Genomic DNA, 13,619 nt, shown 5'->3' on the forward strand with positions numbered 1-13,619 from the left:
CCTTAGAAGGGCAAGAACCTGGGATGGAGAACAGGATGAGGTGATTATCTGACCAGGCTACTGGGATATTTCGGAGGATGGTTATGGAACAATTGAGATTTGACACCCAGTCCAATATTCAACCTTTAGAGTGAGTTGGTGATGAGACTCTGTGTTTGAAGCCTAGATGTGTGATGGAATTTTCCACAGCTAGGGAATGCACATAATTGGGATCTTGAAGGCCAAGGTTGAGGTCTCCTAAAAGGATGGTTTGGGATCCGAGTTTGGTGTTGGTAGATAGGAGTTTTGTGATGTCTTCCTCAAAGGAGGGCGAGGGGCCAGGGGCCGATAGATTAGGTGCATGAGTATCATTTGAGTAGGTGACAATGCCAGTTTCACCGTTAAGATCTCTGCAGAGGGGAGGCTGGTGGGGGGTGTGGCTCTGAGGGCTACATGGGTTTTTGCGATGAAGGCCACTCCTCCACCTTTGCCTGTGTTTATGTGTGCCCTGATGATGGTATAGCCTTGTGGTAAGGCTAGGGAGAGTGCCGGGCCTGATGCCTGGTGTAACCAGGTTTCTGTAATAGCCAGGAAGACAAGGCTATTGCATGTAAAGATGTTGGCAATCTCTGTGGCATGGGCTACAAGGGAGCAAGCATTAATGAGTGCTCTTTTAATGTTGGTTGGTGTGGAGGGTCTGGGCTCTTTAGAACTCCTATTAGGTGGGGAAGCAGACTTAGGTTTGATTGCTGAGCATGCTGTGATGCTATGTGTTTCAGGTGGAGCGTGATGCTTTTTTAGCTTAGATGTGGCTTTGTGGTTTGGGAATCGAGAGCCTAGTCTATGATTCCTGGTGTGGACCGATAATGGGATGAGTGGCATGGGAGGAGTAGCGAAGCGCTGAATCCTTTCGAATGGGCTGAGGGTATTGTTGGCTGCAGTGTTCATGGAGGTTTTGGCCATTGGACTGTGGGTGGCCGTGGGTTGGAAAGTGAAAGAAATCCTCCACATTCCCATGCTACGTGCCTCTGTACACCATACACAAACAGATGGGCTTGTGGAATAATTTAATCAGACCCTAAAGGATATTGTTAAGAAGCTGGTTGAGGCTGATGGCCAAAATTGGGATGCCTTGGGCCCTTTTTGAAATCCGCAAATAACCCCAAGCTTCTTTAGGTTTTTCTCCTTTCTAACTTTTGTATTGTCGGGACCCAAGAGATGTCCTAAATATGCTCCGAGGAACTTGGGAAGAACGTGATGAGGCTGTCCTTCCTTTATCTCAGATGGTCCAATGTCTGAAGCAACACATGACTGTGGTCCGAAACCTGGTGCATAAACATCTAGAGAAAGCACAGGGAGCCCAAAAAGCATATTATGACCAGAAGACAGTAAAAAGGTATTTCCGGCCATAAGGTCCTGGTATTATTACCAACCTCATGTGGCACGGCCTGTATGAGATTTGTCCGAAGAGACCGCAGAACACAGTTTGATACCCTTGGACTTACCTCCTGAAAAAAACAGGATACACATCTGCTTCATCAGTTCCCTGTCAGCCGTAGGATATCTGTGTTTCTTTGTGGGGAACGGCTTGGTAAAACCTCAAGCGGAGAAAGTTAAAGCATTTAGCATTTAGTGAAACACCTCCCCCTAAGAATAAAAGGGAACTAAGAGCATTCTTGGCCTTTACAGGCTATTATCGGATGTTTATTCCGAATTAATTAAGCATTACATCTTGCCTGATCAATAAACTGAAGAATGATGAACCACAGAAAATATGGTGGGACAAACAAGACCAGGCTAGTTTCAATACTCTTAAACACATCCTCTGCAAAACACCGGTATTTAAGTTAACCACTTTTAATAAAGAGTTTATTCAGCAGATGTAATCTTTGAAGGTTGGTCTTGGGGCAGTCCCATCACAAATCTATGATGGGGTAAAACATCCAGTCTTATATACGAGTAGAAAACGGTTTCCGCGTTAAAACAATTATGCCACCCTAGAGTTGAAGGCCCTTGCTATTAAGTGGGATGTGTGACATCTGCAATATTATTTTGCCGGTAGCAAGTTTAAATTGCTGACAGCCCACTCCTCCCTGACCTGGCTTATACGTAAAGGCACAAACCTCTGAATTATGTACTGGTTTTTGGACTTACAGCTATTCTGAATGGAACAGGGAAATTTGATTTCTTGTCTCGATTTCCGATCAGAGAAGATGGGGAAGACAAAAGCCTAAGGGGAAGAGTTTGTGAATCTTCAGATAGCGTCACTTCTCCCCAGGAGGAGCGCTTTTACATGAGACTAGGGAGTTGAGGTTGCTAACCAATAGTCCCCCTAGGAGTGGTCACATGTGGGAGGATCTCATTGAGAGGAACTCCTCGCCTGGGGATAAGGACAAAACTGGGAGACAGGGGCCCTTTAAACCCACACCCCCATGCTGATGCTAATGCCCAAATCTTCTACAGATAAGCTCCCGTCCAAAACAATGTGTTATTGTAGAATATCCAACCACATTGATGTCATAGGTACAGGGATGAAGAAGAGCTTGAGAATGCTAGAATCGAGCAGGAGGAATGCTCGATCAGCTGTTGTCAATTGGACTGATGTTACACTGGGGCTGTCCCCACTATAAAAACTGAACAGCAAACTGTGTTCCTTGTTGTCTTCTGGCCCATCCGGCAGTGACCCGTGCAGTTCTGGTATGCTGAGAGCTGTTGTACATTCAGAAAGGGAACCTGGCGAGCAAGGTTGCTGCATCAAAGCCTCTAAGACTGAACTTGGGCATTGGGAGACTGCCACAAGGCACGTCTCCAAAGTTGAAGAGGCAAGCAGCGGGACGCCGAGAAGAATCTTACGAGTCAATTGGCAACCGGCTCAGTAAACCTAGAGACATGGAAAGGTGGTGGGGCGACCTGTAGTGGGTGGACCACCGGTCCTGACAGCAGTGTTGAGACTGCCTACCGTAGTCTATGTGAATGTGTGGAGAGTGCAAGAGACTGTGGTGGTGGTATGACCTGTCCTGGGTGGACCGAGGAGTCTGACAACTGCACCGAGACCAGGAGGAGTAATTGGCCGTAGAGAGAAAGAGGCCACAGAAGTAGCATGAAAGAAGAAGTAAAAGTAGAGAGAGTGGACCCGTGACGAAACTGGTGAAAAGTTCCCCGGGAGAAGGTAACGGAAACAGGTATAAGTCGGGGAGAAGGCTGGGAAAATGCAAGACTGTAAACAGTGAAGAAGCAGATAAAGTAGTGAATCACTTTATAGTGCAATTCCCTGGACAGTTCCACAAGAGTGTGGTGTTGGAGAGTCGGCAGAGGGGGGACTCGGGGAGCATATTCATCGTCCCATGTGGGGCAGAATAAAGAATATAAAGAAAGTCGAATGTGTGTAAACCTCTGCAAAAGAATTACACATTTTGCTGAAAACTATAAGGAACATTGGGGAACCATCTCAGAGAAGGGAGTCATTCTCCTAGCCCCACGAGTATTCTGTAGAACTGCTTTGTTTTCTTTGTGTGTTACAATACGACTGGAACTTTATGGAACATTTACTTTGAGAAAACTTGGCGTCTTTGGGACATTTTACATCCAGGAGAAGGGAGTCATTCTCTTGGGTCATGAGCAGAACCAGAACTTTATTATTGTTTATTGTAGTGACAGGGATAGCAAGGGAGCCTTTTGACTGGGACGGTGCCTTTTGATTTGGACTTTAATGGACTTCCTGATATACACCCGAGTTTATTTAGTTTGGGTATGGAAATACCATTACAGTTAAGGACTGATAGATTTATCTTTCTTTTGAGTAAAGGTTTATAGCAATCATCATGGGACCACTTGGTCAGTCTCTTCATTCCTTGTTGCCACACTCCTCAGCACGCCAATCTCTTAAACGGACATGCCGCCTGTCTGAAATAGATGCCCTTATGGCCATCCTTTGAAGTAATTACTGCCGGCAAAATTACATAGAACCTCTGCACCTCCATCAAAGGAGTCATCTGACATTAGTCTGACTCGGATAGATAGCGAGGCCACGGCATAGGCCTTTTTGCACGCTGAGTCCATGTCCTTGTCCAACCAGTCTATGGCAGCTGCTTTCTCAACAGACATCAAGGATCTTCCCACAGGACTTGAGAGACTGTTGTCCTTTCACTCTTTCCAATTTCCTTCTGTATTGTCTTCGATTAAGGGGAGATTGGTTTTAGGGGTACCCTGGCACTGCCTAATATTGGGATGAGGGGGTGGATGAACTACTGTTTCTTGTGAAAACCCATACATTCAGGGACTTTTATTTGTACTGTCTCAACATGTTCACTCTCCAGCATTTCCCCATATGATTGCTTTTCCCCGTACCTGGAATATATGCAGGAAGATTATGAGGATTCTGATGAAGATGAGCATGATGATGAAGAATTAAAGGAGAGTATTCTTTGCTTCTTTCCTGCACTCTCTGCCTGCAGTGCATTTTTAACTATCTGTTTGACTTCCTTCCTAGACACCACATAACTCAGTAACTCAGTTCCCTTTTGTGGCACTTGCCCATGTGACTTCTTTTTCTTCTCTTGGAATACAGAAGTTCACAGAGGTTTTTCCCCTGTGATTCTGCTTTTCTCTTCCCTGTGCTAATTTTGAACTTGACAGCAGGACTGGCAACTGTATCCCTTGCTTGTTCTGGAGAGGGTTTACAATAAGGCTACCCTCTCTGCACAACAAACATTCCTCCCCAATCCTGCGTGCCTTCTTCGCACCTTAATAACCTGTTTTGGTTCCTTTCGATAAAGGAAGCTGACTGCCGTGTTGATCTGCCTAAGCTCCCCACATACATGTGAGGCGCTTGGCACTTTCTCCCCTTGCCTCCGATTCCAGTAAGAATTTTTCCAGGGTTCAGCCGGCCCTTCATTTTATTTGCCAGGTTGGCAGTCCCATGCCTTCTCCTCACCCAGATTTTAACTTGCTTCATACACCGCAGGCTCTGCTCACTCATTGGCGTCTCAGAGTGACTCTCCAGATCCAGCCCTGCTGGCTGACGCTGTGCATTTTTCACTAGGCCACGGCAGCTATTCATTAAGTAAGTTCCTATTAGGTCCCTCGCCTTGCAGAGGTCTATGAAAGCTTTTGCGCGTTGATGTCCATGTCCTACCCCACAACACTTGGTTTTTCCATTATAAGTATGGGCCTACAAATCCTAGCATACAATGGGAAAAACCAGAATTGGCTCAGGGTGTCACGTATGTAACTGGGAGACTTAACAGCTATGCCTGGCCCTCAACAGCACAGGAAGCATTGTTCCCAGACCTGCTTACCCTCTGGGATTTGCACAAAGACTTAGAGGCTGACCGGTTCTTGGAGGGGGCGCTAGAGGGACAGCCTACATAGCGGGCTGTCCCCTCTGGCCACCTTCTTACATGGGTGGTACTACTCTACTCTTCCTCCCGTTCGAGGCGGAAGAGGCGTCCCCCATGACCAGACCTTCGTCACTTGGGGGACGCTTATAAGGCGGGTCAGTCTCCTTTCTAGCAGCCCCCGGCCTTTTGCAGTCTGCATCGTGCCCGGCGGTACTTAGCCTGCTGAGGAAATTGGATGAGGTGTGCTTGTACAGTAATATTGAGTTTGGCGCCCTGCATGTGCAGGCACTCTAAATGTTGCTGCTGACGCGCTTTCTCAATTTCAGTGGACCACGTTTTGGAGAGCCCATCTGCCGGCCAAGCTGAAGGGAGTGCAAAAAGGAGTGATATGATATGATAGTTTATTTATATAGCACCTATACACAATGTGTTTCAAAGCGCTTCAAGGCAAGGAAGGGAACAAGGGAAAATACAAGGACATTCTTACAGGCCATGAACAGTAAGGATGTGAAATTAACTATCGTACTCGGGCTGACAACATTTCAGATAGTGCAAGTGCTAAGACATAGATAAGGAAGGGAGGGGGCGAGTGGGAAGGAAATGGAAACAGACAGGCGACTCCCGTACTAGGCCTGACGACATTTCTGGTAGTGCTGGAGGAAAACAAAAGGTGAGGGAGAGGGGTGCAGAAAGGGAGGGGAGGAACAAAGCAAGTGACTATCGTACTAGGACTGACGTTTCAGATAGTGCTGGAGGGAGGGGGGGCAACAGTAAGGAGGTAGGGGAGCGACAGATGAGGTTGCTATCATAGTAGGTCCAGGGACAATTCTGATAGAGTAAGTGCATAGACGAAAGGGAGGAGGGGAGGAGATAGGAAAAGGGAGAGGGGAGGGGAGGAGAGAACAGAGAGTAAGCAGTCAAAAAGAGTGGAGAAGCAAGAGAGGAGAGCGAATACAACTGCAGAAGTCAGTAGTAACACATAATGTTGCAAGCCAGGATACAAGATGAAGATGGAACAGCATGATTCAGGGCCACCATGAGTACAAGATGCAAAGGAAGTCCAGCATGAGAGTTGAGAAAGGGTGACACACCGTGAATCAATGAAGTCCATAAAAGTAAAATCCAGCATTGGCCACAAGACGGTGATGGTGAAACCAGAATTTATCAGGACAGACTCCTGTGTGCAGGAAGGGGGGGTGCACAAGGGAACAACACGGGGGGACCAGAGAGGGTGGGGATGGCCTGTTGGAACAGAGGGTGTAAACACATGTTGGTGCATGCTTACCTGCTCTCTTAGCAGGGGGTCGGACCCTGGATCCTCCTGGTCTGAACAGGTCCAAACAGCAATAGCCCTTTTCTTTGACTGCCCTTCACTTTGGACGCCCGGGCGAGAGACGGCCTTCATCTAAGAGTTAAGAGCAGGAAGGAAGAGGCAGGGCTAAGAAGGTGGGCAGGGCTTAGGCCAGGTGACCTAGATCCACTTACACCTGCTCCCCAGCTGCAAAGGAAAAGAGGCTGGAAGGATCCTTAAGCATGGAAAAGAGCGGCAAGCAGGAAGGCAACAGGTGGGTGGGGCTTGCTAAGTGGTGAAAAGGAGTGGCAAGCAGGAAGGTACCAGGTGGGCAGGGCTTGCTAAGTGGTGAAAAGGAGCAGCAAGCAGGAAGGCACCAGGTGGGCGGGGCTTGCTAAGTAGTGAAAAGGAGTGGCAAGCAGGAAGGCACCACGTGGGTGGGGCTTAGGCCAGATGACCTAGATCCACTTACACCTGCTCCCCAGCTGCAAAGGAAAAGAGGCTGGAGGGCTCCTTAAGTAGGGAAAAGAGCGGCAAGCAGGAAGGCACCAGGTGGGCGGGGCTTGCTAAGTGGTGAAAAGGAGCGGCAAGTAGGAAGGCACCAGGTGGGCGGGGCTTGCTAAGTGGTGAAAAGGAGCGCCAAGCAGGAAGGCACCAGGTGGGCGGGGCTTAGGCCAGGTGACCTCGATCCACTTACACCTGCTCCCCAGCTGCAAAGGAAAAGAGGCTGGAGGGCTCCTTAAGAAGGGAAAAGAGCAGGAAGGCACCAGGTGGGCGGGGCTTGCTAAGTGGTGAAAAGGAGCAGCAAGCAGGAAGGCACCAGGTGGGCGGGGTTTAGGCCAGGTGACCAAGATCCACTTACACCTGCTCCCCAGCTGCAAAGGAAAAGAAGCTGGAGGGCTCCTTAAGTAGGGAAAAGAGCAGCAAGCAGGAAGGCACCAGGTGGGCGGGGCTTGCTAAGTGATGAAAAGGAGCTGCAAGCAGGAAGGCACCAGGTGGGCAGGGCTTGCTAAATGGTGAAATGGAGCAGCAAGCAGGAAGGCACCAGGTGGGTGGGGATTAGGCCAGGTGACCTAGATCCACTTACACCTGCTCCCTAGCTGCCAAGGAAAAGAGGCTGGAGGGCTCCTTAAGTAGGGAAAAGAGCAGCAAGTAGGAAGGCACAAGGTGGGCGGGGCTTGCTAAGTGGTGAAAAGGAGTGGCAAGCAGGAAGGCACCAGGTGGGTAGGGCTTGCTAAGTGGTGAAAAAGAGTGGCAAGCAGGAAGGCACCAGGTGGGCGGGGCTTGCTAAGTGGTGAAAAGGAGCGGCAAGCAGGAAGGCACCAGGTGGGCGGGGTTTAGGCCAGGTGACCTAGATCCACTTACACCTGCTCCCCAGCTGCCTAGTGGTGGCAATTGGTAGCATGGACAGGGCGCTCTGTAAATTAGGGGAGTGATCACTCATACCAGGCGTCGGGTCCAGGTATCAGAATAGCTACGGTAAATTCCTGAGGGTAACTGTGGCATTGCAATGTACTGAGTGCACTTTGGCAGAGCAGGTCCACGCATTTGTGTCATGTGCGCACAAGGGAGGAACGTCTAGATGCTGGATAGCAGCTCATCTAGCAGCAGTGGTCTTTTATTGCAAATTGGGATGGAAAGCCGATCCCACAGAAGGATTTTTAGTGCACACTGCATTGAAAGGCTGGGCTAGGATGGACCTTACCAAACAAGATGGGCGAAAACCCATTGAATTTGATTTACTTGTAAGGTTGCTGTCCGCCTTGGTCAGAGTGTATTTTGATGCATATGAACTGTGGCTATTTAGGCTTGCCTTTTCATGGGCTTTTTTTTGGGGGCTTTTAGGATTAGCGAGTTGGTCTCAGCCTCTAAGAAAGACATATTAGGTGGGGCCATTGCCTTAAGGGATTTTTACTTGTTCAGCAAGGGTGCGGGCAAAGTGGTCATGATTAGGTTGAGGAAATCCAAAATTGACCAGTTAGGTAAGGGTACAAATATAGAGATGCATGGGTCCCCACTAAAGGACAGCTGCCTGGTACACCTCTTTAAGATCTTTCTAGCAATTAGGATCTGAGAGAGTGGCCGCGTACTACTCCATGCTGACGCCTCCCCCTCACAGTGTATCAATTCAGGAAGGTGTTGTTGGCAACCCTGGGGACATTAGGCATCCACTGTGAGGGTTGGTCTCTGGATAGTTTTCAGATTGGGGCAGCCACCACAGCGTTTTACAAGGGATGTCAGCACCAGCTATCAGAAGGGTGGGCAGATTGGAATCCGGCTGCAACAAGCTATATGTACGGCCCCAAATGGGCCCCACGCCCACTGGCAAACCAGATGCAGACCCCAACAGCGTGTGTCCATTCCAGGTAACAAGGTCTTGAAGTGTGTCAGGGGTGTGTGGGGGGGCAGGAGCGAAGTACTTTGATGACACTCATATTTATACCAACAGATGATTCAGTTTGGATGATTGGTCATTCCTTTATCACACGGGCAGAGAAAAAGGCTGTGCAATGGAAAGTTGGCCCCAACTTGGGATTTAAGGGGGAAAAGTGATATGGCTGGGTACCCCAGGTATGAGGTGGCACTCCTTGTTAACCACGATACATTGGCAGCTGCAATGGAGGCCCGCACCTAGAATGATGGTGATCCGCCTGGGCGGTAATGACCTTGCCAGGTTGGGTCGTAGTCGCTTGCTCGCCCATGTACAGGTGGCCCTGCACATAGCTGTTCAGGAGCTAGCTGGCACAGACATTGTTTGATCAGCGATTGCTCCGAGGCAGCTATGGCATGGCGCCCTTTCCCAGGAAGGAATGGAGAAGTCTAGGAGGAACTTGAATATGAGCATAGAAAAATGTGCCAAATCTGAGGGTCTGGGATTTATTGGAAATTGCTGTTTGAATTCTCTCCCATTGCATTTTGCTGCAGACGGTGTACACCTGTCTGATAAGGGAATGGATGTCTTCCTCACAGCAATACAGAAGGGCATTGAGAAGGGTTGGCAGCAGATAGGAGTGTTTGTGAGTATGGCCTAGTTTTGTGGGGGCACTGGGGGCAGCGGGGTAGCCACCCCCAAAGTGTGGTGGAGTGTCAGGGTGTTCCTAGCCCATGATGAGTTTTGACTCTGCGGCTTAGGCTGTGAGTGGCTCAGGAATGGCTGGGCTCGAGCCAAATCCAAGTGACTGGCACTGACTCCCATCCAGGGCAGTTTAAGCTACAGCATCTCAAGTCAGTGGTACCGAGAATGTTACTGACTGGCAGTCACAACCAGAAGCGTATGTCCGCCTATGCCCCAGGGCAGACAGGGAATGACACAGGTCATCCTGGATATTTATATTACTTAGTATGTGGCTGGGACCGTGCCATTTTATTGTTGCTCCAAATAAACTGTGACCTTGTGTTTCCAAATACTTTACAAAGTTGTCTGTCGTTATTGTGTAATGTAATATATAACAGACTGTGTCCACAAGAGGGGGGGCAGTCAATGGGGGATCACGCTGCTAAGAGGCTGACCGGCCCCTGAAGAGGGTGCTAGATGTACAGCTTACATAGTGGGCTGTCCCGTCTGGCCACCCGCTTCTGGGGTGGTCCTACTCTACTCTTCCTCCCCTTCGAAGCGGAAGAGGCGTCCCCCAGTGCCTGACTTCTGGTAGCAGGCACTTGGAGGGCGCTTATAAGGCGGGGGCTGCAGCGAGTCAGTCTCTTTTTCCAGCAGCCCCCCCACCTTTTCATCCCCACCCAGCCTCACCCTATGTTGGCTAGCACACGTTTTTAAATAGGGTAGAAATTGAGCAATATTGCAGTATGAAGAGTTGTGATCTGTTTTAGGAGGATGTTCAGTGCTTGGTGAGGCATTCACATGACCAAGGGAAGTGCAGGCATTCAACTGTTAATAATGGTTAATAATTTGTCCATATGTATTGTGCATTGTGTTTTTTCGAGTTATGTTTCTAATGATGTTTTTCTGTCACAGGCGGAATGTCGGGCGGTCCTAGCCAGTGATGAGTTTTTGACGCTGCGGCTTCGGCTGTGAGCGGTTCAGGAATGGCCAGGCCACGCTCTTTTGTGGGATCAACCCCTCTGCCTGTCTATTGTTAGAACAGCAGAGGGGCGTATCGTAAAAAAAGAGTTCCCATAAATTGAGGAGGCCTGACTTTTTGGAGGACTTGGTGAAGTCAGGCTAGCTGTCGAGTGCAAGAGGTTCTGCTCATCAGTTCTCCTCGCTGATCTCGTGACATCTATTCAACGCCCCTAGCAGATACAGTGTGGTGAGTAACACAGTGAGGTCGGATGATTTTTCCATATTTGACAGGGGGACAGTTTCTTCATTTAAAGCCACAACTTCTCCCACAATATCATTGCGTGAGCCCTCCATAGTATTTTCCCTAAGATTTAGCACCATATTTAACAGGGAGTTATTATCAATACGGTTCGTTTCTGCATTTCCCACCATCTCAGAGGCATCTATATCCTCCATGACTGGGGGCTTTGTTGTTGCAATGCTTCATTTGCCAATACGTTTCAAGAAGGTTGAGATTCTTTCCTGGCCTGTCTTTGGGTCGCCACTCTCCTGCCAAACTGTCTTGATAATGTTGGCTCCCTTGTTTTTTAATTGGGGACTTAACTGGCTGTTTTTATCTTTTTTCCTTATAGCACTTTTATTCATGCTTCTCATTGCTACCACAAATCTATCTATATGTGCGCTTTTAGCCCCACTTCTTAGGTTATAATTCCTTGTTGTTGTGGGCATGCCCCAGATCTTTAAAAGAGATGGAAATCCTACTACAATGATTTCTATTAGGAATACTGTTTATGATGTTACTGTCAACAAGTTGTTATACATCTCCTTATATTATCCCAAACCTACCACCAAAAGAAAGAACCTTCACAAATCGCCACTCGCCGCCAGCCGAACAGCCCAACAGCACTCTCCAGGGCACTCCTTAGGTGCGCACGCGCAGGTGCATGCGTCCTGTTTTTTTTTAATGGAGTTTTCGGCGGGAAGGGAGCGTGGCCTAATTAGAATTTCAAAAAGTCCTTTAGAAGTCCAAACAAAGTCCACCAAGGTTATAAAATGTGTGGCGTTAAAGGAAACAAGACAGTGCTATTAGTCCATTGTCCATGGGTGTTAGCTTCAACTTCAATGGCGACAGAGGTGGTTGACTACAATCCCTTCGGGAATGATTTTCAGAAATCCTCCACAGCATATGCAGCCCAACAGCACTCGCCCCCGGGGCACGCCTCAGGTGCGTGCGCGCAGTTGCACGTGGCCCGTTGTTTTTATGGTGTTTTTGGTGGGCAGGGCCGTGGCCTAATTGGAATTTTAAAAAGTCATTTAGAAGTCCAAACAATGTCCACCAAGGTTGTAAAATGTGTGGCTCTTCAGGAATGATTTTCAGAGATCCTCCACAGCATACGCAGCCCAACAGCATTCGCCAGGGCACTCCTCAGGTGCGCGCGTCTGAGAAGGTTAATATGGTGCGCGCGGTAGAGGTTAATATGTTGGGCGACCTATATCCAGATGGGCTAATTATGTCCTTGGAGCAACTCAGGGAGAAGGGGGTGTTTGGCTCTGCTGGATACCTTCATGTACTTAGGAATTACTTTAAAGCAAGGTTTCCCCATTTCTCTCTGCAACCTCCAACGTTGTCTCTGTTACACTCAGTTATTCAATCCCAGGTTGAGGGTCGACTTATTTCCCAATTATATATCAGTCTAATGCCCGAGATGGAAGGGTTGAAGAGGGTCCCAACCAAATATTGGAGAAGTGTCTTGAAAGGGGGATCTGTGAGAGTGATTGGAAGTATATATTACTTTAGATCAAGGTCTCCCTGAACTCCAGGTAAAAACGTATACAATTTAATTTCGTATACCAAACATATCACACTCCGGCCAAGCTCCATGTATACTACCCTGCAACACTAGATGAACGTGGGTGATGCAATGTGAGTCCTGCTTGTTTCCTTCACTTGGCACTGTCCTTACTCTCCTCCTACCCCCTCAATCCCCCTACTCCCTGCTCCTCCTCTGGTCCTTCTGCAGCCACCTCTCTGCTATCAGGCAATAATGTTGTCATGAAAAAAGTCGCCAGGTTGGCAACTTTAAAAGAAAATGCATTAGTGATGCACCCTCCAGGCTATCAAACACTTTCCCCAAATATTCTAGGACTGGAGGTAATAATATATAATTATACCCCTCCTAGAATATTTGGGGAAAGAATTTTGGTAGCCAGGAAAAAGTCGCCAGGACCTGACGACTTTTTCACTGCGAAATTATTACATGGATCCCTCCTTCTCTGCCTTTCCCCTTTTCTCCGCAGACAAGGTCTCTAGACAAGTATGATCTATGAAAGTCTCATCGAAACAGGTTCACACCTGTTCCTCCAAAACTATCAAGGACCACATCGACTCCCTGGCTCCTGCCCTGGCGGATTTCTGCAATCACTCCTTTGCCACTGGAGTCTTCCCATCCCCCCTGAAGCTCTCCCTTGTGCACCCTCTTCTTAAGAAGCCCTCTGCCGACCTCTCTGGCCTGACTAACTATCGCCCTATCTCCATCACTCCCTTCCTGGGCAAGCTCCTGGAGAAACTGGCCATCTCCCAGCTTAATCTCCACACTGAATCTGTTGGTTATCTTCATTATCATCAGTCTGGCTTCAGAGCTGTTAGAAGCACGGATACTGCTCTCCTGAACATCCGTGAAGACCTGCTCTCCAACCTTGACTCTAACACCCCCTGTGTCCTCATCCTGCTTGATCTCTCTTCCGCCTTTGACACTGTCAATCATGCCATCCTGCTCAACCGTCTCCGTGATAACCTGGGTATCACTGGTCAGGCTCTGGCGTGGCTGACTTTTTTCCTCGCTGACCGACCCTTCCAGGTCCAACTTGGGTCCTTCCTCTCCTCTATCTTTTTCTCTACCTGTTGTGTCCCCCAGGGGACTAACTCTCTCCCTGGCTGTTCAACCAATACCTGGCACTCCTTGCCCACCGCATCGCTGCTCTCTGCCCCAAC

The sequence above is a fragment of the Ambystoma mexicanum genome, chromosome 2p (genome assembly GCF_040938575.1).
Source record: "Ambystoma mexicanum isolate Mex_15411 chromosome 2p, UKY_AmexF1_1, whole genome shotgun sequence".
Lineage (NCBI taxonomy): Eukaryota > Metazoa > Chordata > Amphibia > Caudata > Ambystomatidae > Ambystoma > Ambystoma mexicanum.